The sequence below is a fragment of the Crocodylus siamensis genome, chromosome 12, assembly GCF_052110815.1.
Source record: "Crocodylus siamensis isolate JL-2025a chromosome 12, ASM5211081v1, whole genome shotgun sequence".
In the NCBI taxonomy this organism is placed as follows: Eukaryota; Metazoa; Chordata; order Crocodylia; family Crocodylidae; genus Crocodylus; species Crocodylus siamensis.
In genome coordinates, this window is record NC_143406.1 from 31,673,728 (window position 1) to 31,696,140 (window position 22,413).

Sequence of the window (22,413 nt, forward strand, 5' to 3'; positions counted from 1 at the left end):
TGCTTCTCAGTGCGCTCAATGTACTTCTGTTCCCAAATGCAGAGCTAAAGGACCAACAGCTGTTCAGTGACCAGACAGGTTTTCTGTCTGGAAACATATCTTAAAGCTTTTTTGAACAAACCACTTGGTTTGCTCAGTAAATCTCCATCTAAGAAATAAAGTGTTTACAACTAGAGCCCAATACGCTTTTTAGATGTAATAGCTAATCCCTCTGTATGATATACTTATATTCCCTCTTACTGAAGCACTGCGTGTAACCCACTTTTTTTTCATAATTGCTGCATATTTATCTTGATAAACAGCTGAATGCATTAGTAAGATTAACAGGAGATTCTAGAGACATGAGTATAGCTTGCGTTTTGAATCCCTGAAGGATCATTAAATTGTAGACAGGGCATAAGGAACAATGAAGACTCATGACAAGACAGTTTTTTCAAGTAGGAGCTAGGAAAAACCACACACGGGCAATCCAGGTTTGTACTGAAGGGTTAGCTTTGGAATGCTATATGCTTTAGATTAATTAGTTTATCATCAATTTATGGCCTGATTACCAAAATGAAAAAGTGTTGCATATAGAATAAGCAGAGGAAAAACAAAGTATTTTATTGGCTGGCACTGATAACATGCTTTGGATGGAATGTGTAATTAAAATTCAGAGCCAAAAACTGGATTTTCTTGTTTGTGAGACCATTTATTTCTCCCAATAGAGCTAAAATAAAACAAATCCTAAAACAAACTTTTAAAACCACAAGCTTCTGTTCACATGTTTGGGCTGGGCAGTTCTGCTCCACATATGTACAATATCAGTAAGGTTAAGTAAGCAAGATAAAACAATTCAAAAAATTGCAAAATACCTTTACGTTAAAGAGTATCAAAACCCAGTAATATATCTAACAAATATGTGTTTATTGATATATCTCCTTGTTGTAGCTCCTTTGACTTTTGCCCCAATGAATGTAGCCTTGTAGCTGATACCACCTGCCAAAAATATTACAGTATTGAAGCTGCCAACTACTGAAATCCCAGCGTCATCATGTCTTCTAAATGTTTTCTGATTCTTTTCATATTGTAAGAGCCAAATGAGAGTATAGTCCTGTTAGGTACTTCTTATTTGCTGAGTTCACTGTTATTACTGACATCTGTGAGGCAAAACAATTGCTCAGTACATCTTAAAATTAAGTGCTTAGTTTATAAAATTCACATTACAAATTTATCATGTTTTTACAATATGTGCTAAGTATAAACATAGAACAATCTAAATGTTTGTGGTAAGTCTGGTAAGTACATTTCTACCTATGCATCTCCATTTTGCAACATTTACTTGATATTTTCATCATGTGAGTAGTCCTGTTAACACTCACATAAGTAAGTGCTTTTTGGCTACTTGAGCTTACAATTGATTGTAAAATTTGGGTCATAATGGTAAAGAATATTTATTATGGCTGCTATAGCTATTGCCATGGAGGGACATGCTGGAAAGCCGGATTGTGAAATAACAGGTGATCGTGTAAAAATGAATCAGCATCAATAGCTACTGTTTCTTCTCTGCTACACAAACTGCCAAAAGATTGAAGGCTGGAGCAGAAGTAACAAGGACTGCACAGTTAGTGTCAAGAACAGAGGCAATAACTGTTAATGTACCACCTGGGCAGTTCAGTTCCAGGGATAGCAGTCACCTGCCAAGCAACAGTAAATGGTAAAAGATCTCATAGTGACAGGTTCAGGCCAGGAAAGTGAGAAGAGTCGCCTGGCTCAAACAGAATCTATTTTGGAAGTGGATTAGTTACAATAATCTTCTCTCTCTAGTCAGTAACTCAGATTCTTTTGATTGCTATAGGATAATAAAAAAAATTCTCCAAATCATATTGGAATACTTACACTTGTGTGCCAGGTATGCACAGCTGTGTATACACCAATGAGATCCATCAGCAGTAAACCTGCCACATGATGACAGCTGCTATAACTATACTTAGGGTGGGACAGGAGAAGAGGCAGAGGTCAGTAAGAAAACAAACAAGGAACTTTTTCTTTCTTCTGACATCTGCAATTTCTGATCCTTCCTTTAATACTGAGAACCAAGAAAGAACTTTTAGGAAGGGTTTAATAAAAATAACTTCCTGGTCACAATATTTCCATAAAATTGTGCAGTGCTAATAGTTATTGAGGTAGCACATGACACGTATGCAATGCCTTCTTGCATTCTCAGTTTATCCATTATGATGTGTAGTAGATCTAAGGAGAAAAAAGACTTAGGACCCAGTTTTCCACTCTGATTCTCCTTTATAATAATTAAGCAGTATAATGGGTACAGAGAGTAGCAGAACTCTGCCTGTCAGAGAACACCAGTGGTGTAAGAAGATTCCCATCTTGACTTACAGCAACAGGAGCAGCTTTATACCCAGCCTCCACCGTCTGACAGCTTCCAGTATCCTGAGAATAAGGTAACAAGGAGGAATCAGGGATATGGACAAAATATGCTGTGCTTTAATTATCCTCACTGAAGTTACTCTGACAGTCATTATGGGCCACTAGGTCTCTGAACGGTGCCAAAATTAAGTCCTGTTTATGTAGTACAGTAATAGAATAAGGATGTCAGTACTGAGCTGAAGTCTGGGGGGGCTAGGACCCCTAGACTGAGATTGACTGTCAGGGGCTCCCCAATCAACCAGTTGATTGGGATGAGCCAGTTTGTGACCACTGGTTTAGCTCTGTGGTGGGCCACTAGGGGGTGCTCCTGCATTGAGCCAACCACCTCACTGCATCTGACCACTTTCCAGGCTCCAAGTGCCTCCCTCATGTCTAGCCAACCCCCTTCCTGGAGCACACCTGCTAGCCTGGAGGTAGTGCTGCCACCACCCAGGGTCTGGAGTGCTCCTGCCTCTGTGCCCCACCCCCCCAGAAACACAGGGCTAGTAGCCCTTGAGGGTACTTGACTCGCCTCAAGAACTTGGGGTGCTTCCCTCAGTCTGAAGCACAAATAGTGGTCTCCCTTAGTAAGCCAAACCAAGGGGACCCCAAGGCATAATCTAGACCTGCTCCCAATAAGTCTCCCACACTAGGTACCAAGGAGAACTTTACTGGTTACACAGAGTAAGTTTGGAATTGGATACAGGGTTGGGCAATATCAGAGAAACCCCATGGAGCAGACAGCATAGGATCACGCATCTGAGTTGCTGCAAGCTATATTTTTAGTTAGATCTTAGGTAGCTTACTCACAAATATCATCCAGAGGCAGGTGGAGATTCCCTCTGGAGGCAGGCAGTTCATTGATCATGAGTTCCAAGAGAGAGAGCAAGTTTCAGATGGTCCAGCTCTTCTCTGAGTTTTCTTCATGGCTACTGCCCCTCCTCCTGGGCAGCCCTTATTTTATATAGACTTAATGACCTCATTTACCTGGTCCAAGGGAGGCCAGCACCTGTTGGCTGCCAGCCAACCAATTTCAAATGCATCACTGGTTGCCGGGCAGACTGGCAGGGTCTCTAGCCCCCTCCCAGTCAGGTTGGCATTGCTTAGAACAATAGGAAGCGTAATCCCCTCACCCATGCCAGTCACGTAGGCAGAGGGAGCAGGTTTCCCCCCTCCCTCAGGAATCTATCCAACTCAGGTTACCTAAAGAGATTGGATGTCTGCCCTTTGCAGGGCCCATATTAACCAAATTATCACAGAGCAGAGTTTTTGGGGAGAGACAGAGGTGGCCTTCAGTCACAAGCTCCATCCTCTTTGAAATCACCCTTCAGGTATTTGAAGGCTGCTATTAAATCCCACCTCAGTCTTCTCTTCTCTAGAATAAATAAGACCAGTTGCCTCAGCCTCTCCTCATAAATTATGTGCCGCAGCCCCCTAACCATTTTCATTGCCCTCTTCTTTCCAATTTGTCCACATCCTTTCTGTAGTGGGGGGCCCAAAACTGGACACAGTACTGCAGATTTGGTCTCACCAGTGCCAAATAGAGGGGAATAATTACTTCCCTCAATCTGCTGGCAACACTTCTACTAATACAGCCCAGCATGCTGTTAGCCTTTTTGGCAACAAGGGAACACTGTTGGCTCATATTCAGTTTCTTGTCCAATATAATAAAGTACTTCTCACTTTTGCACAGCTGGTTTGTTCCCAGGCTGTACCAGTGCATAGGGTTGTTCTGTCCTATGTGCAGGACTTTGCACTTCCTATTGAATCTCATGAGATTTATTTTGGTGTAATCTTCCAATTTGTCAAGGTCTCTCTGAATCCTAGCCCTACCCTCCAGCATATCTGCTACACCCCAAAGCTTGGTGGCATCTGCAAACTTGCTGAGAGTGCACTCCATCCAATTTCCAGGTGGTTGATGAAAATATTGAACAAAACCACCCCCAGGACTAACCCCTGGGGTGCGCTACTTGATACTGAGTGCCAACTAGACATTGAGCCATTGATTACTACCATCTGAGCCAAATGATCCATCTAGTTTTCCATCCAGCTTACACTCCATTTATCCAACCTGTACTTACTTAGCTTGCCTGCGAGAATGTTGTGGGAGACTCTATCTAAAGCCTTGCTAAAATCAAACTATATCATGTTCACTGCTCTTCCCACATCCACAGAGCTAGTCATCTCATCATCGAAGGTAATCAAGTTGGTCAGGCATGACTTACCCTTGGTGAATCCATGCTGATTGTTCCTAATCACCACCACCTCCTCCAAGTGCTTAGAAAATCACAGATCAAGGTTCTTCCTGGCTAAAAGAAGGGAATGCAATAGTACAGCTATACTAATGCCTGTCCACTCAGGGCTGTAAATGAAGTGAACAATAGATAAGGTCTGAACTTAAAGTTTTATCTTGCTTGTCACTAGTTTTGTGTGCTCCATGCAAGGAACCATAACTTCCAATATAAATATGGTTTAATTTGAATATATCTAGTATATCCACAGCTGTCTATGTTGCCTTTTGTCATCAGTAGAGAACTTTTCATTGATTTTGATTAGACATCAATTATGACAAGCCTAGATCCCTTGATGTCAAGCCTCCAAGTATTGCTGGTTGCTTTTTGAGAGTATGTATTCATTAAACTATTTCTGTCCTGGTTTCTGTTCTGAATCTAGCTTTTACTAAGAAAAAATGGAGTAGGTAAACATACACCAGCCTGACTCTGAAAACACATATGCATATAAGTAGTCCCAAAGTAAGAAGCCCTGGAAAGATTTGGCCAGCAGACAATACTACAAAATGTTTACATTTAAAGCCAGGATTTTTTTAATTTTAATATTAAACATAAAATTAACAAGGCGGGGTATGAGGGGCTTGGTTTCTGGTATCATAGCGTGAGATATTAAAATGTAACAATCAAGAATTTTTACTATGCAAACTAACATTTTCACGGATGCAAATTATAGTTCTCTGGTTCCTACCACATGTCTTCAGAAAATATGCTTTCTCTTTCCAAATGTTAATTTATTTTTTAAAGACTGTGTACAACATAATTTTGTCTCCTGATCAAACCAAGTTTGCATGTGGACCCACTTTTTTTCAGCTCAGCACCATCTTTCCATTGCTGAATGATGCCTGCCCCCATCCCCAATAAAAAAGGTGAAAAAGTTCAGAAAAAACTGTTTCAGAAACAGATTCAGTTTAATTACAGGGCAATGTTTTCTTGGCAACAGGTAGCAAAGCTGGCTATAATTCAGATTCTCTGAATCTGTTTTTGGCACTGTACCGCTGAATTAGAAGCTTGGATTTCATGGCTTTTTATTATTATTATTTTCCAACATCCACTTCCTGTTTTACCAAACAGCATTTTTTTCTAGTACTTGAAGAAAATTGTTCAGCATTCTTTGCTATATAGAAGGAATTTATCATAGCTATTCTTTTTAGTATTTAAATGTGATGGGGATACTGGAAAAAACATAAGCATTATCTGCTAAACATAGCATGCTAGAAAAATGGACTGGTTTAGGTTTGTAAGCACATGAAGGAATCAAAAAGGGCTCTTTAATATTAGGTCTGTTTAAATCATCATAACAGGAATTAAAAGGAAACATAACCAAATGTAGAGTAAAAGGAAAAGCATTCAAATGTGGAATGTGGTGCCTAGAGCAGGAAGTTGGCTTCAGTGGTTCCATTCAAGCATAGGAGTTGCCATGTGTAATACATTGCAGAAACAGGCCTAGAAAACTTAGAAATGATAGGACTCAAAGGAAAATGGCTGGAAGAGACCTCGTAAGAGGTCATCTTCTCCAGTTCCCTACTCAAGGTAGGACCACCCCGACTAAGTCAACCCAGACAAGTGTCTGTCTAACCTGTTTTTGAAAATTTCCAGGGATGGAGATTCCACAACCTTACTAAGTAGATAGTTCCAATGCTTGACCACTCTCACAGTGAGAATATTTTTCTTCATCTCCCATCTAAATTTCCTCTGCTGCAATTTAAGGCCATTGTTTCTAATGCTATCCCATATGACAACAGAGAATAGTCTATCTCTATCCCCTTTCATATATTTAACAACTGTTATAAAATCCCACCTTGGTCTTCTCTTCTCCAGACTAGTCCTAGTTTTTTCAGACTTTCCTCATAAGCCATGTTACCCAGCCCCCTAATCACTGTCACTCTTCACTGGACTTTTTCTAATCTGTCCACATCTTTTTTAATGTGGGGCCCAAAACCATATACAGTACTGCAGATGTGGCCATACCAGTGATGATAGAATAGAAGAATCACTTTCCTTTATTTGCAACAGACACTCCTGCTAATACCATCTAGTATGCTGCTGGCTTTTTTTTTGCAACAAGAGCACACTGTTGGCTCATATTGAGCTTATTGTCCACTGTGACACCCCCGTCCCAGCTAAGCATTGCAAACACAAATATAGATTGGGGAATTATTCACCCCAAGTACAGGACTTTGAAATCCAATAAGAATGAGTGTATCCAGTTCATTTAGGACCATTTATTCAGTTTATTCAGGTCATTCTGGATCCTAGACCTGCCTTCTACAGTGTCTGCAACTCCACCCGCCTTGGTGTTATCTACACCAAGCATGCACTCAATCCCATCATGCAAATCATTAATGAAGATGTTTAAAAATACTGGACCTTTGAGGAGCCCCATTTAATGCTTCCTCCCAAATAGACATTGAACTATGAATGACTACTCTTTAAGTATGATGACCCAATCAATCATTTATCCATTTTATAGTACTTTAATCTAGTCTGTATTTCGATAGGTTATTAATAGAGGTTTATCAAACTTGAGGTGGTTGTTGGCCTATTCTGCAGGGAGATCCTCAAGCTGGCAACCCCCATCCCTCCCCCACACTTCTAACTGGTTGAGGGGCCCCTCCCTGTTCATAGAATCATAGAATCATAGAAGTAGGGTCAGAAGGGACCTTGTAGATCTTCAAGTCTGACCCCCTGCCTGGGCAGGAGAAAAAACTGGGCTCAAATGATCCCAGCTAGGTAGGCATAAAGCCTCCTCTTAAAGACCTCCAGGGTAGGAGCCAGCACCACTTCCCTTGGAAGTTGGTTCCAGATCCTAGCCGCCCTGACTGTGAAGGAGTTCTTACTTATGTCTAATCTAACCTACTCTCCAACAATTTATGGCTGTTATTCCTTGTTATGCCAGGGGGCGCTAGGGGAAACAAGGTCTCTCCCAAACCCTTCTGGTCCCCCCTAGTGAATTTAGAGACTGTCACCAGGTCCTCCCTCAACTTTCTCTTGTGGAGGCTGAACAGGTTCAGGTCCCGCAGTCTCTCATTGTAGGATCTGCTCTGTTGTCCCCGAATCATGCGGGTGGCCCTCCTCTGGACCCTCTCCATGCTGTCCACATCCCTACTGAAGTGGGGCGCACAGAACTTGACGCAGTACTCCAGCTGTGGCCTGACCGTGCTGCATAGAGAGGGAGGATCACATCCTTGGCCCTGCTAGAGATGCACCTGTGGATGCATGACAAGGTGTGGTTAGCCCTGCCAACCGTGACTTCGCACTGTTGGCTCATGTTCATCTTGTAGTCAATAATGACTCTAAGATCCCTTTCTGCTTCCATGCTTTCACGAAGTGCATTTCCCATCTTATAAGTGTGCTGCTGGTTACTACTGCCCAAGTGCAGCACCCTGCACTTGTCAGTATTGAAGCGCATCCTGTTTTTGCTAGCCCACCCCTGCAACCTATCCAAGTCTTGCTGCAGTCTTTCCCTCCCTACTAGCGTGCTCACCTCACCCCAAATTTTGGTATCATCAGCGAATTTAAACAGGGTGCTTTTCACCCCATTGTCCAAATCACTGATAAAGAGATTGAACAGTGTGGGCCCAAGGACTGAGCCCTGGGGGACTCCGCTGCCCACTTCTTCCCAGGTCGAATATGACTCAGCCACCACCACCCTCTGAGTACGACCCTTCAGCCAATCTGCAATCCATCTGATGGTGTAGGCATCAATGCCACAGTCGCCCAATTTTTTAATGAGGATGGGGTGGGAGACGGTGTCAAAGGCCTTGCTGAAGTCCAGAAAGACTACATCCACGGCAACACCTGCATCCAATGCTTTTGTGACCTGATCATAAAAGGCAATCAGGTTGGCCTGACATGACCTGCCCCTAATGAAACCATGCTGGTTGCCCTTGAACATCATCTCTGAGGCCGGCCCATCGCAGATGTGCTCCATGATGATCTTCTCAAAGAGTTTCCCTAGGAGTGAGGTAAGACTGACGGGCCTATAGTTGCCCAGGTCCTCCCTCCTCCCTTTTTTAAAGATGGGGACCACATTGGCTATCTTCCAGTCATCTGGCACCTGGCCCAAGCACCACGAGCATTTGTAAAGCCGTGCCAAGGGCCCTGAAATAACCCCTGCTAGCTCCCTCAACATCCTGGGGTGGAGAGCATATGGACCCGCTGATTTGAATACGTCCAGCCCCTCCAGAAGCTCTCTAACCAGTCCTCCCCAACCTGAGGTCTGGAGGCTTTCCCCTCGAGTCCACCTTGCATCATGGTGGGGAAGTCCCGGTCCCTGGACAAGAAAACGGAGGTGAAGAATTGGTTAAAGAGGTCTGCTTTCTCCTCTGGCGCAACCACCAGATTGCCCAGAGGATCTTGCAGGGGCCTCACATTTCCCAGTGCTTTCTTCATCCTCCCTATATATTTGAAAAAGGACTTCTTGTTATCTTTGATTTTGGATGCTAGTCCTAGCCTTAGCTTTCCTGACAGCCTCCCTACGGGCCCGAGCAGAGGATGTATACTCCTCTTTGGAGATAGCACCCCCCTTCCACCAGGTGTACGCCACCTTTTTGGCAATCAGGCATTCCCGGATGCCCTTGGTGAGCCCGGGGGGCTTTTGGGCACTCCTGCCCCCCTTGCTTTGTGTTGGGATGGTCACCCCTTGGGCCCTAAGTATCGTCTCCTTAAGGAATGACCACTCATCTTGGGCACTGAGTTCCCCTGCTCTCAAGAACCCCAGCGCCTCTCCCACTAATCTCCTCAACTCATTGAAGTTGGCCCTCTTGAAGTCTAGGGCTACCGCCTTGCTGCTGGCCCTTGACCCCCTGTGCTGGATGGTAAGTTCCAGCAGGTGATGATTGCTATCACCCAGGTGGTCAAGGACCTGGAGGCCCCTTACCAGGTCGTCGCCTGTGGTGAGGACCAGGTCCAACAAGGTATTTCCTCTGGTGGGTCTGTGCACTTCCTGAATTAAGTGGAGGTCCTGTATCTCGGCCAGGAAGCTTCTGGAACAGTCTGACCTGGCTGACTGTTCCTCCTAGCAGATATCTGGGTAAATTTAAATCACCCGTGACAACTACATCCCTTGCCTTAAGTGCCTCTGCAAGCTGGCCTGAAAATTCTTGGTCCAGCTCCTCCCGTTGGCTGGGGGGTCTGTAGTAGACCCCCACCATTAGATCCCTCTCCCCACGGCCCCCTTGTATCTTGACCCAGAGCACTTCAGCTTGCCCCTCTGACCCCATTTTACTGGCAGAGGATGTGTATTGCTCCTTGACATAGAACGCCACACCCCGACCTTTCCTTCTTTCTCTATCCCACCTGTAAAGCCTATAGCCCCTAATGCTAACTGCCCAGTCATGGGATGAATCCCACCATGTTTCTGTAAGCCCTATTATGTCTGGGCCTGAACTGGCTATTCTGAGGGTGAGTTCCTCCTGCTTATTCCCCATACTACGAGCATTGGTATATAGGCATTTAAGGCCCTGCCTAGCTGCGTGTGCCACCCCCCAATTTGGGAGACTGTTTGGACCCCTGTTTCTTACCTGGGCACTCCTAACATTTGTTACCTGTCTTGCTTGGGTGGTGTCTCCTCGTCTTCCTGCGGCCCCCTCCCCCTCCCCTGTTCATTGACTGTCCATTATACAGGCCTACCCTTCACTGCTGACTATCAGGGCTGTCCAACATGCAGCCCTGCCCTTCACTACCAATGGGTGATTGACAATAGGTGGCAGCAACCCTGCTCTTGCTGTGCCAGCAAGCTGCCTTCCTGTTTTGCTCCCCAGTGGGTTGTGCCGTTTGGCTGCAGTGGCCACAAGGACTGCTAGCTTCAGAGGGAGCTAGGATTTTATTTTCAGTAAGTATTTTTTGTCATTTTTTTTTTTGAAGAACGCCTGCCAAAAGCATGGAGCCCATGCTTTCTCGTAAAGCCTGCCTGAGCTCAGTCATGATTTTGGTAGGTCCCAAGTGATTAATGCAAATCTTAGCTGTGGTAGTTTAAGAAGGAAGCAAACAAGACAGGATAACAACTTTATGCAAGTAGTTACTTTATAATGTGTAAGGCAAAATGAAACAATCATGCAACACAAATTGAGTTATTTTAAGTTTTGATTTTTCTCTTTAAGTGTTCTTGGCATATGTGACTTTTATGCTATGGAGAGGGAATGCCAGACCTCTTTCTGAACACTCTTCTTGTCCATATATGCCTTTTTGTATCCTTTTCTGTCACTCAGTCACAGGCTTGGAGCTCCCCCTTAACTAACAGGGCTCCCCTCTTACTCTTCATCAGTATCTGGTCTTGGGGCCTGATTGGCTGGCTAAGCAGATTTGGTTGCTGCTGGGACCTATCATTCATTGTGTTCTTGCTTAACCCCTTTTTATTGTGTGAGGCCTATAAAACTCAGCACATACACTTTATAAGAAATTACTAAACTGTGATACTGAACACTAATAGGGATGCTTAACTTTGAATATATACAATCAGAACATTACCTTTCACAGAAAAATTATAGGGTCCAATTGATTCCTAAACCAAAGCCCAACATGCACTGCCAGCATTTATTACTTAGTTTAGAGCTTCCTACTACAAGAAATACCATAGTGTAAGCATTGCTTTCAACAGTAAGGATTTGTAGGATTGGGTCTTAAAACTCTTGCTCTTAGCACTTGATACAGGGAGTGTGCAAAGTTTGAATTTAAGTTTCACAGGCTCTACCTTTCTAATGATCTGTACCAAATCCCTGAAGCTGTATACATGCCAGTTTTTGCAAGGCACTAGTATATGTATTTGACTCAGATTTTTCTATCTTGAGCCTTTCTCTAATAAAAAATAAATTATTCCAGTACTGTCTCTCCTTGGGTGAAATATTTCTCACCCCGCCTTTCTAATAAGGAGTGTGGGGGTGGGGTGGGGGGAGTGCATAATTTGTGGATGGCCAACCATCCATTGCAGCTCTTCTACACAGCTTATTTAAACTAGTGGAGATTCAGTCTAAAAACAGTCTTTCTGATCTTTTATTCTCTTTTTTTTATACCATGCAGGGCCGGTCCAACCATTACATGAACTCGTGCGCCAAAAGTATATACAGAATAAAATAACAGGAACATCATTCTAAATAACAGCACTGGCCAGCTACGGTCTAAGACCTTTGGTTTAGTAAAGGGAGAAAGATCTCTGAAAAGATCTCAGAGGAAAGATCACTAGAATCTCAACTCCTACCTTTTCAGCTCTCAGGTGGACTTATGACAACAGCATACTGCTGTCGACATCATCCTAAAAGATGAACCCCTGCTCTTTATGCTTCTTATTTTCCTCTATATTGGAAGTGGTGGGGGCGCCGAGGTAAACAGTTTGCCTAAGGTGCCAACTAGCCTTGGACCAGCCCTGATACCATGGTGAATACTTATGTTCAAAAGACATCACTGCATACAAACCTCAGTTTAATTGTCTCCTGCAGCATATGTTTCTGCTATGAAAACTGCATTATCCCAGGGAGAAGAGCTGCCACAATCTATAGTACTCTTTAAAAACTGGAAAACACAGGAAAATTACTCTAGTGTTGATTTTAAATATCACCCTTGTTTCCAGAGCTGTGGAAGGTTTCCTTCCAGTGCACAGCTTTTATGCAGAAAAGGATTTGGAGGAGTACTCTACAGTGATTGAGTCCTTCTGCTTGACACAGACTATAGGAGTCAGGACAGAAGACCTGCCTCCACATGGGTTCTGCAGACCATTGCAACTGGGAAGAAGTAAAAATAGAGCTTTGGGGCACATTAATTCTTATATTGACCCTGCTACTCAGCCTAGTAATTAGCATAAAGCTTTAGCTCCAAGTACTCAGATGAAGACATCTATTCCAGAAAACATGTGCAGTGTTCATAGGTTAAACCACCAGCTGCAACCCTAAATATGTGAGTACTGAATTTCTTATTTATACAAGAATTTCTCATGTATATTCACCATGCACATATGTATGTGTGTGTGTATGTGTGTGTGTGTATTCAAAACATTGTGTCATATTGAATTCAAACTGAGCACTGCATATTTTAGGTACAGTTCCCAAAAACACATTCAGAATCATTGTACATGGTATTCCTAGAAAATCAACTCAGCTAAATTTATGATTTGGAAAACCTATTCAACTACTGTTGCAACTTGGCATTACTTACTTTTATGTCAGGCACTCAGAGCAGGAGATGCTCTTGCACAAATAATCTAGTCATTAGTGATATCCTTTTGACTGAATGTTGAACGTAGTATGTGAATGAATGTTGTAAAATATTGGGAAAATTACCTTCATTAAGTAGACAGGTAATGTGGTTAAAAATCAGTGGGCCCTTTGCTTCTAAGTCACTTCAATGTTTTTTTGGAAAACCCACCAACACTGTCTATGAGAAAATAAAGTTGTAAACTTTATAATGCTTAACTGGCAATATGGGTGACATTCACCACAAAACAGATTGGCCATGCAACCACTTAACGCTTAACTCTGAAATTATATGTGAATGAAGGTAAAAAATTATGTGAATAGATACATGCAACATTTGTTTGGGGTATTCTAGTAACCGAAGAACAGTAGCAATGAATAGGCCAAAGCAATAGGTGGAAAGGAAAGTTAGGGTAAGGGGTTGTGCAGGTGGATAGCTGTTATTCTCCCTTGTTTTCAACAGCAAAAACAGAGAAATGTTAGTAGGCTCAGACAGTTAGTAGACTCAGCCCACTTCATGCTGTAGAAGGGAGGACTTTCTATAGGCGGTAGTGCAACAAAGCTCTTCAGTACATTTCTAGATGCCTTGGTGCTTAGTGTTTTGTATGTGATCCCAGTCTTTGCTGAATCTTGATGGGATTACTTATGTGTTTAAAATTAAGGGCACATTTAAGTGACTTGCAAATTGGAGTGTAAATTCTGAAGGTTGGATTCAGATACTGTACGTCTATTTTTCTTTTGCATTTAAGTCAAATCTCTGATCTCTATTTAAAAGGATTTTTATGTTCTTCAGAGACATATAATGCATGTAGTAAATATTTTTTCAGTCTTTGTTGAAAATTAATTCTTGTCTAGTCTTTATGCATGTCCTTTCCCTGTGGTTTATGAAATGATAGTTTTTGCCTTAGTTTTAAAGGTTACACTAACTACATCTGCCTCTTACCCAGTTCCTTCTGATTTACTCCAGGGGCTCTTTACTTCTATTTTTGGCTTAATAACTGCTATTTTGAATGGTTCATATTCTGAAGAAAAGTGTCCGTGTGATTTTCAGTATAGTTTGGTAAATCCCTTTTTGTTTCAATCTCTGACTTTAATTAATTATCACTATCAGTCCGTCTCTGGTGTGTTTTATTCTAGTGTCATATCATCCCACACCTCAGATTTTAAATGTTGTTTTGATGAAGCCTACTTAATCACCTTTTAGAGTTGTTTGCCTCTACTGAAATAGCTCTGCCAAAAGTATTTAAGAGTCTGATTTGTAGCTAAACTGTAAAGAATGAACATTGGCTTCAGTTTTCCCTCCCTCATGTAAAGCAAGCTTTCTGTGTTTGTCTTTAAATGATGGTATAAAGCCTGGGGTTCTTTTAGGGGTTTTCATTTTACTTAGTTCCACATTATGGACTACTTATTTAACCACAGGATGTTTATTATATCTACCTTATTCTACTGTGCACCCACCGGGCTTTATGGAGCCTCTCCTGGGTGGCCCTCAAGCAGGAGCCCTGAGCTTGTCATGGAGTCTGCTCCAGCTGCCCGGGTGTCTGCTGGGTCTCCTTACCGGGGAGTATCCTGACATTCACCTGCCATGCCTTTCATGTTGAGTTCAGTAGTGGGGTTCCCCTTGGTGAAGGAAGGATACACTGGGCAATGTTGCTGGCAGATGTTCTAGGAGCTCCAACTTCCCTACACCTATGCCATGCACCAGCCTGTTGGGATGGTCAGACATTGGTCAGTCTGACCCTTTCTTGGGTTCCTCAGTCCCCAGGATCCCCAATTTCGCACTCTTGACCTTGGAGGTCTGGCACCACAATTAATTGGTCAGATGCCTCTTTCCCATTGGTTATGGTCTGCAGCTCATTTGCTGTGGACCTGGCATCAGTTCAATTCCCCCACCCTGGCGGGGCTCCTGGGGTACAGGGTCGACACTGATGGTGGGTTGCCCTACAATGTTGGGAGTCCCTGAGGGGCCCCTGGGTGCTCAGCCCCCAACATTTATCCTCTGGCCTTTTCCCCAGCCCACAGGGCCTCAAAAGAAGCAAAGAAAAGGATGCTGAACAACTTAACTTCAGGGAGGGCTTGGAGCCTCCTCCTTATTCATGCGTCCTGCGTTGGAATGTGCTGATCATCTCTCGGTGCGATCCTGGGTCCCAGCTCACTCCCTGGGCCCAGTGCCGAGTACTCCCCTGATTGGGGGTGGAAACACTTGCCGGGTCCTTTCCCAGGCTCTCTCCTTGGGTCCAGGAGGGTTCCTGGCTGGCCCAAGTAGAGGACTCACAGCCTCCTCTCTGCGGCATTACCCCAGCCTTCTCCCCACCTCCGGCTTTTAACACAGCCAGGCAGTATCTCCTGTTGATGTCATCATCCTGTGCTGGTTCCAGCCATATAAAAAAGTGATTGATGAACTGTGTGGGAGGTTTGTTCCCCTGTGGCTTGTCCTGGCTCTTCTCCTCTGAAAAAGGTAAGTTTGCTCCAGTCGTGGGCCTGTTTTTTGGGGGGTTTCACCCCTCTCTTTTCATCTTCCTGGGACATACTGCTATTCAGGTATAGTGTTGAGTGCTTAGCCTGGAAAGTTTGCGGCTTCCTGGGGGCCCACATCCGTGACATTGTGGAGAAGATCCCTAAACTCCTCCAGCCCACAGACCGCTATCCCATGCTCCTTATCCATGTGGGCACCAATGACATGGCTCGGAGTGCTCCTAGCTGGGTCATGAGATGCTTCAGGGATTTGGGTGTGGAGTTAAAGGGTCTGGGGGCACAGGTGATGTTTTCTTTGATCCTCCCAGTCTCAGGCTCTGGGCTGAGGGAGAGGAGGATCCACGTAGTCAACCAAAGACTGTGGCGCTGGTGTCATAGGGAAGGCTTTGGCTTTCATGACCACAGTCCGCTCTTTGGAGAGAAAGGCAGTGAGCTGTTGGGAAGGGACAGCCTCCACTTCTCTCCATTGGGGAGGAGGTTCTTCTCAGCTAGACTGGCTGACCTGCTCCACCAGGCTTTAAACTAAGCTCGCCAGGGGATGGGGGGACTACTGCTGCTGCTGGCCCACTGAGTGGCCCTTGCAAAGCCAGCAGGCCAAGGCACATAATGGATCCCACACCAGTCCCAACCCTGGAACAAAAAGTGCGCAAGGCAAGAGCCCCTAAGGGGACACTTGTGTGTCTATACACAAATGCCAGGAGCCTGGGGAATAAACAGGAGGAACTTGTTATCCTCCTAAATGCAAATAACTGCGATGTCATTGGGATAACAGAGACCTGGTAGGACGCTGCCCATGACTGGACCATGGGTATAGATAGCTATACCCTGTACAGGAGGGATCGAGTGGACAAAACGGGCAGGGGCATAGCTCTCTATGTCAAGGAAAGCTACACGTTTCTGCAAGCTGACATTGGCACCCATGGTGGATGACTTCAGACCCTCTGGGTTAAAATCCATGGGAAACACAGTGCAGGGATACTATTGTGGGGGTCTACTATAGACCCCCTACCCAGAGTCAAGACCTCGACCAGGAGTTCACCAGGGAATTGGCTGAGGCTGCACAATCCTGGTGTGTGGATATCATGGGAGACTTTAACTACCCAAATATCTCATGGGAGGAGTGCTCAGCCAAATCCGAGCAGTCGCAAACCTTTCTCTCATGTGTGGATGACTTCTATCTGATCCAGGAAGTCTATGGATGGACAAGAGGTAAAACACAGCTCGACCTCGTACTGGCAACCAGGGATGACCTAATTGGCAACCTAGCAATCAAAGGGAAGCTGGGTGACAGTGATCATGGGCTGATCACCTTCACCATCTGCTGTAAAGCTGGCAAGTCAGTCAGTTGTACAGAAGTCCTTGACTTCAGGAAAGCCGACTTTGACAAGTTCAGGAGGCTTGTCAGAGAGGCCCTAAAAGGTCACAATCCAATGGAGAGGGGAGTTCAGGATGCATGGATACTCCTCAAGGAAGCAATCCTGGATATGCAAGCAAAGTCTGGCCCATCTCAGAGGAGCAGCAGGAGGGCACGGCAGCCCCCTTGGCTCTCCAGGGAACTGGTAGACCTCCTGTGTCTTAAAAGGAGGACCTATAATGGATAGAGGACTGGAACCACCATCAAGGAAGAATATTCTGCATTAGTCTGGACTTGCAGAGAGCAAATTAGGAAAACCAAGGCTGCGATGGAACTCCAGCTAGCTACAAATATCAAGGAAAATAAAAAGTCCTTTTTTAGATATGTGGGGAGCCAGAGGGAAAGCAAGGGCAACTTTGGATCCCTGCTAAACCAGTTGGGGCAACTGACAACTGACGCCCAGGAAAAAGCAAACTTGCTAAATGGATACGTTGTGTCAGTTTTCCATCAGCCCCATGGGATGGTCCTGCCCACTGTGGGTCAGGGAGGCCCGGGTGAGGGAGATTCCTTACCCTCCATCGAAGCAGACCTCATGAAGGAACACCTCAACAAGCTGGATACCTTCAAGTCAGTTGGCCCTGATGGGTTACACCCAAGGGTACTCAGGAAGCTGGCAAGCATCATAGCTCAGCCCCTGGCATGGATCTTTGAGAGTTCTTGGTGCTCTGCTGAAGTGCCTGATGATTGGAAGAGGGCCAATGTCATGCCTATCTTCAAGAAAGGGAGGAAAGTAGATCCGGCAAACTACAGGCCCATCAGCCTGACCTCTATCTTGGGGGAAGTTTTGGAAAAGATTATCAAGGAGACCATCCTTAACAGACTAGCTGAAGGCAATATCCTGAGGGATACCCAGCATGGGTTTGTTGCAGGTAGGTCTTGGGTAACCAATCTCATTTCCTTTTATGACCAGGTGACCTATCACCTGGACAAAGGGGAAGAGATCGACATCATATACCCTGACTTTAAAAAAGCCTTCGATCTGGCATCCCATGATCACCTCTTGGTTAAACTGGCTAACTGCGGCCTTGACGTCACCACAGTTTGCTGGCTGGGGAACTGGCTCTGCGGTAGGACCCAGAGTGTGGTGGTCGATGGGAGCCAATCTTCTTGGTGTGTTGTGACCAGTGGGGTCCCACAAGGCTCTGTCCTAGGGCCTATACTGTTTAATATTTACATCAATGATGTGGACATTGGTGTCAAAAGTGGACTGGCCAAGTTTGCCCACGACACCAAACTCTGAGGTAAAACATCCCCACCTGAGGACTGGAGGGTGATCCAGGCAGATCTGGACAGACTCATGAAATAGGCGGATGAGAATGTGATGGTGTTCAACACCAAAAAATGCAAGGTTCTCCACCTTGGGAGGAAAAACCTGCACCATGCATATAAGCTCGGTAGTGCTACGCTGGTTAGCTCTACAGATGAAAGGGACTTGGGGGTCACAGCTGACCACAAGACGAACACGAGCATTCAGTGTGATGCTGCAGCTAGTAAAGTGAGCAAAACGCTGGCTTTCATCCATAGATGCTTCTCAAGCAGATCCTGGGATGTCATTCTCCCGTTGTACTCAGCCTTGGTGAGGCCGCAGCTGGAGTACTGTGTCCAGTTTTGGACTCCACAATTCAAAAAGGATGTGGAGAAGCTTGATAGAGTCCAGAGAAGAGCCACGCGCATGATCAGAGGGCAGGAAAACAGACCTTATGATGAGAGGCTAAGAGCCATGGGGCTATTTAGTCTGGAAAAGCGCAGGCTCAGGGGTGATCTGGTGGCCACCTATAAGCTTATCAGGGGTGCTCATCAGTATCCGGGGGAACAACTGTTCACCAGAGCCCCCCAAGGGATGACAAGATTGAACAGTCACAAACACCACTGAAACCGGTTCAGGCTGGACATAAGAAAGAACTTCTTCACTGTCCGAGCCCCCAAGGTTTGGAACAGACTGCCACCTGAGGCGGTTCAAGTGCCCACTTTGAACACCTTCAAAACACATGTGCATGCTTATCTTGCTGGGATCCTATGTTCCCTGCTGACTTCCTGCCCCTGGGGTAGGGGGGCTGGACGCCGGAGTCCTTTCCAGCCTAAATGTCTATGAAATCTATGAGAATAGGCCCACTGCTCAGAAAGGAAAAACCTCACAGTGAAGAATTAGATGGTAAGGAGGAAAATAAGAACAAACTACATATATCCAAAATAAAACAGTGCAATCAACTAATATTTAATACTATTTAAACAAGGTTATTGTTAATGTGTGAGGCTCTGGAAGCCTTAGTCAGCCAACTTGATCATCTGAAGAATGCCAGTACATATTAGGGAAAAGTTCATGATTCATAACCATGGAGTATGCCAGCAGAATCTTGTGGTCTAAGTAGCCTGGATCAGCAGTGATAAAAACTGGGATTTTCTTATCTTTAAAAAAATACTAATGGAGACACACAACAGAGATATTTGGGGTTTGGTGGCAGACAGTACACATTTGATTTAAGAGCCGATAATGGTGAGAGAAGGCATGGCACAATTGCTGTTTTGGCAAACTGTCAATGTCAGGATGGAAATGTAATGTAAACTACAGAATGCGAAGTATTCCACAGAGATGAATCATTGTGATTCTGAACAACAATTAAATGAGAATTGGAACTTAAAATGTAACCCTTTCATCTTCAGTAACTCTGTTATCCAAAGAAGATTGTTTTAGTTGTTCTCTGAATAGTCAGGAAATCACACTTCCCAGAGCGTTAATTACTCTCAGATGAATAAGGAATTTTGTATCATTAAATAATACAACATATAGTCTGACAAAGTAAACACAGAGTTAGAAATGATGAGATCTAATAGCAAATATATCACCTAGCCAAGTCACTTGGCTTCAGTGCCTCAGTTTCCCTCTGAAAATTGGAAAAATAATACTTACTTTACCAAGTCATAGGGAGGAATTATTAGCTGATGCTTTTTTAGCACTCGACAGCAGAGAAACCTTTCTCTGTACATGAAGAGTAGGGTGGATGCAGTGCTGGGTCCAGAGGCTATATAGTGGTACTGGTGCACCCCTCTTTCAGTTGATGAAGCCGAGGGAGCAGCAGCTAGGGCCTTTTTTTTTCTTTTAAGTTCCTGAATTGGATAGGAATTCCTCACCTCCCTATCTCTTCATGCTCAGTGGTACCTCCCCTTCCTTTCCCTCCCTCTCCGCTCCTCTGTTGCCACTGTCCTCAGCTGCCCATAGGATGTGGGGGAGCTCTAGAGCCACTCCCACCCCCTCCAGGCAGGCTCTGCAGGGAGCCAGGCTCAGGCAGAGACTGCAGCAGTGGTGGGTAGGTTCTCCCTCCATGCCTGGTCCCCCTGGATATTCTCTACCTGCCTACCGCCGGTAGGCGCAGAGGAAGGGAACGTGCCTGCTGCTGCTGTCTGTAGCTGAGCCTGGCTCCACATACAGCCCAACTGGAACAAGAGAGAAGCAGCTCTGAAGCCTCCCTCCCCCGCTGCTTCCTCACCCCCCTTTACAAAATCTGGAAGCTGTTCATGGGTGGATGAATTGGAATCGTAACCAGCCTCAGTCAATACTGTTTTTGAGGAATAATAGAGTACAAATTAAGAGGATGGCAGTTGTTTCCTTATAGTAACAACCAGTTTCTTTGACATATTGAGAAAACAATGGCTAGCTATACAAGAAAAAATATTGCTTGAGAATGACAGATTTTTGGTTCCATATCCTGGAGTCTTTGGATTTCAGAGGATGATATAATAAGCTGAAAGTATCAGTCTTCTGCCAGTTTCATATTTCACATGCAAAATAAGCATGTCTTGTGCTGTATAAGCTGTCAGTTACCAGATAACAGAATCTTTGTTGGCCAAAGTGAAGAAAATAATTCTTCAGTTACTCTTATATAGAACTCCCACTTGAACATCTAGAGGGAGATTATTCTATGGAGTCGCTATAAAAAGCTGAAATTGCATAAGCAAGCCAAAGACACAGGATTACTTTCCATTCTTAACCCAGCCCCCACTTTTTCTTCACCTCTGAATCCTACGTGATGATTATCCTAGTTTCCTCAACTGTTCAACTGACGTTAGATCTCTTAGCGATAGGTTGAACAGTGGAAGTGTCTTATCGGTCCTTTTATTTCATTTTCTTGTTTGAACTCTAGTTTGTCTTTATTTCATGTTTCATGAATTTGCAAGCAAAAAGAGGTCAAAAAGAAGCATAGGTCAATAGAGGCATAAGACAGGCATGCTGCAACAGGCAGATCTGTAATATCCTTTCCTTCAGTCCACACTAATAAGAAAAAAACTGATTTAGAATAGCATTTCTGTTGCATGTTCTTCCTCCCCTATCTTTTAATTAGGATGAGTGACTGTATTAGAGGCCATAGGAAAGCCTTCTGTACAACCCCAGTCTCCCTATATGTCTTTCCTCTGAAGAAAGGAGAAGAAACAGACTGCTACCACCATCCACCACCCTGTGCCACGGTTCCACAAGCAGCTGCTGCTCTGGGACTGACCACCGTTACTGCCCCTCTCTCCTGCTCCGGGACCGGCTGCAGCTCGGGTTTCAAAAATCCAGAATTTTCACATTTCCAGCAGGTTCTCAGCCCTGAGCATGCCGGATTCATGAGGTTATACTGTATCTTTTAATAGACCACCTACATAAAAGATATTGCTTCTAAACCAAGAGTTTTGTCTGCCTCAGCTTGTAGCTGTGTTGGTCTAAAAAGCAATATCCCTGGCATTTGTTCAGAAATGTATAGTTGGGATGGATACAAGAATTGCATACATAGGTAAAATGGTTGTCATGTCCCTTCTTATACAATTTAAAAGACCTTTGTATCTGTACACCAGTTATAAGGCCCACTACTATCATGGTGTAATTGGAGAATAGTTTGAAGAGATCTTCCGTTTAAACTCACTTTAAGTGAGTCGATTTGAAGTAAAACATTCCCCCTCATTGTGCTGCTCTACTTAGTTTCACCATCTCAAATTCACTTTCACACTTTTGTCATATCTTTTTGGAAATCCACTGAGCTGCAGTAGGAACAAAACAAATATTAAGAAAAATAAAAAATGAAAACTAACAAGAAACACAAATCTCTACTGGACAGCAACTATGTTCTGGTTTCCTCAACTTTTTATGTTTTTAACTACTGTATTATCTTACATGCAATACACCCAAATAAAATATACACCTTGTCTGTGGAAACCAGAATGTAGAAAAAAAGATTTTTCCAGAATTATGGCCAACTCTGTGATAGAGGAGAAGTCCTTCAGGGAGCACAGTGTGTCCAGCAAATGTTGCATCAGGAAATTCCTGCTGTCAGCTGCCTCATCCAGACTGTCTCATTCATAGTTCCTGGATACTCTGTGGTCCCAGGAGGACTTACTAGAGTAGGGGTGGACAATTATTTGGGCTGGAAGGCCACTTAGGTAGTTTTGGTGAGCTGTTGTAGATCGGGTCAGCACCACCCCTTGCCCTGCCACACTAGGTCAACACCCCACCCCCATGCCTGCAACTCCCTAAGCATCCCATGATGGCAGGGCACACTCAGCCAGGCAGATGGGATGGGGCTGTGGGTGGCCAGCAGGTGTGGCTGGTGACCTGTGAGACGGTGGGGCGGGTAGAACATCACACCAGGGGCGACCCTATGCAGCTGTGGAC

General features: G+C 44.5%; 1 long non-coding RNA gene across 2 annotated transcripts in view; it reads right to left on the bottom strand.

The window, feature by feature from the left end:
• Positions 1-571: 571 nt before the first annotated feature.
• The window catches only part of LOC149854868 (uncharacterized), a 76,813-nt gene continuing 54,971 nt past the window's right edge, over positions 572-22,413 (bottom strand). The window contains exons 4-5 of one of the 2 annotated variants that reach the window (XR_016438687.1): positions 4,632-4,715; positions 573-2,430 (exon numbers count right to left, since the gene is read on the bottom strand). This is a non-coding gene — a long non-coding RNA (uncharacterized LOC149854868). Of the gene's footprint in view, positions 4,716-22,413 lie in introns of both variants that reach the window. The other variant, XR_016438686.1, reaches the window with a different exon arrangement.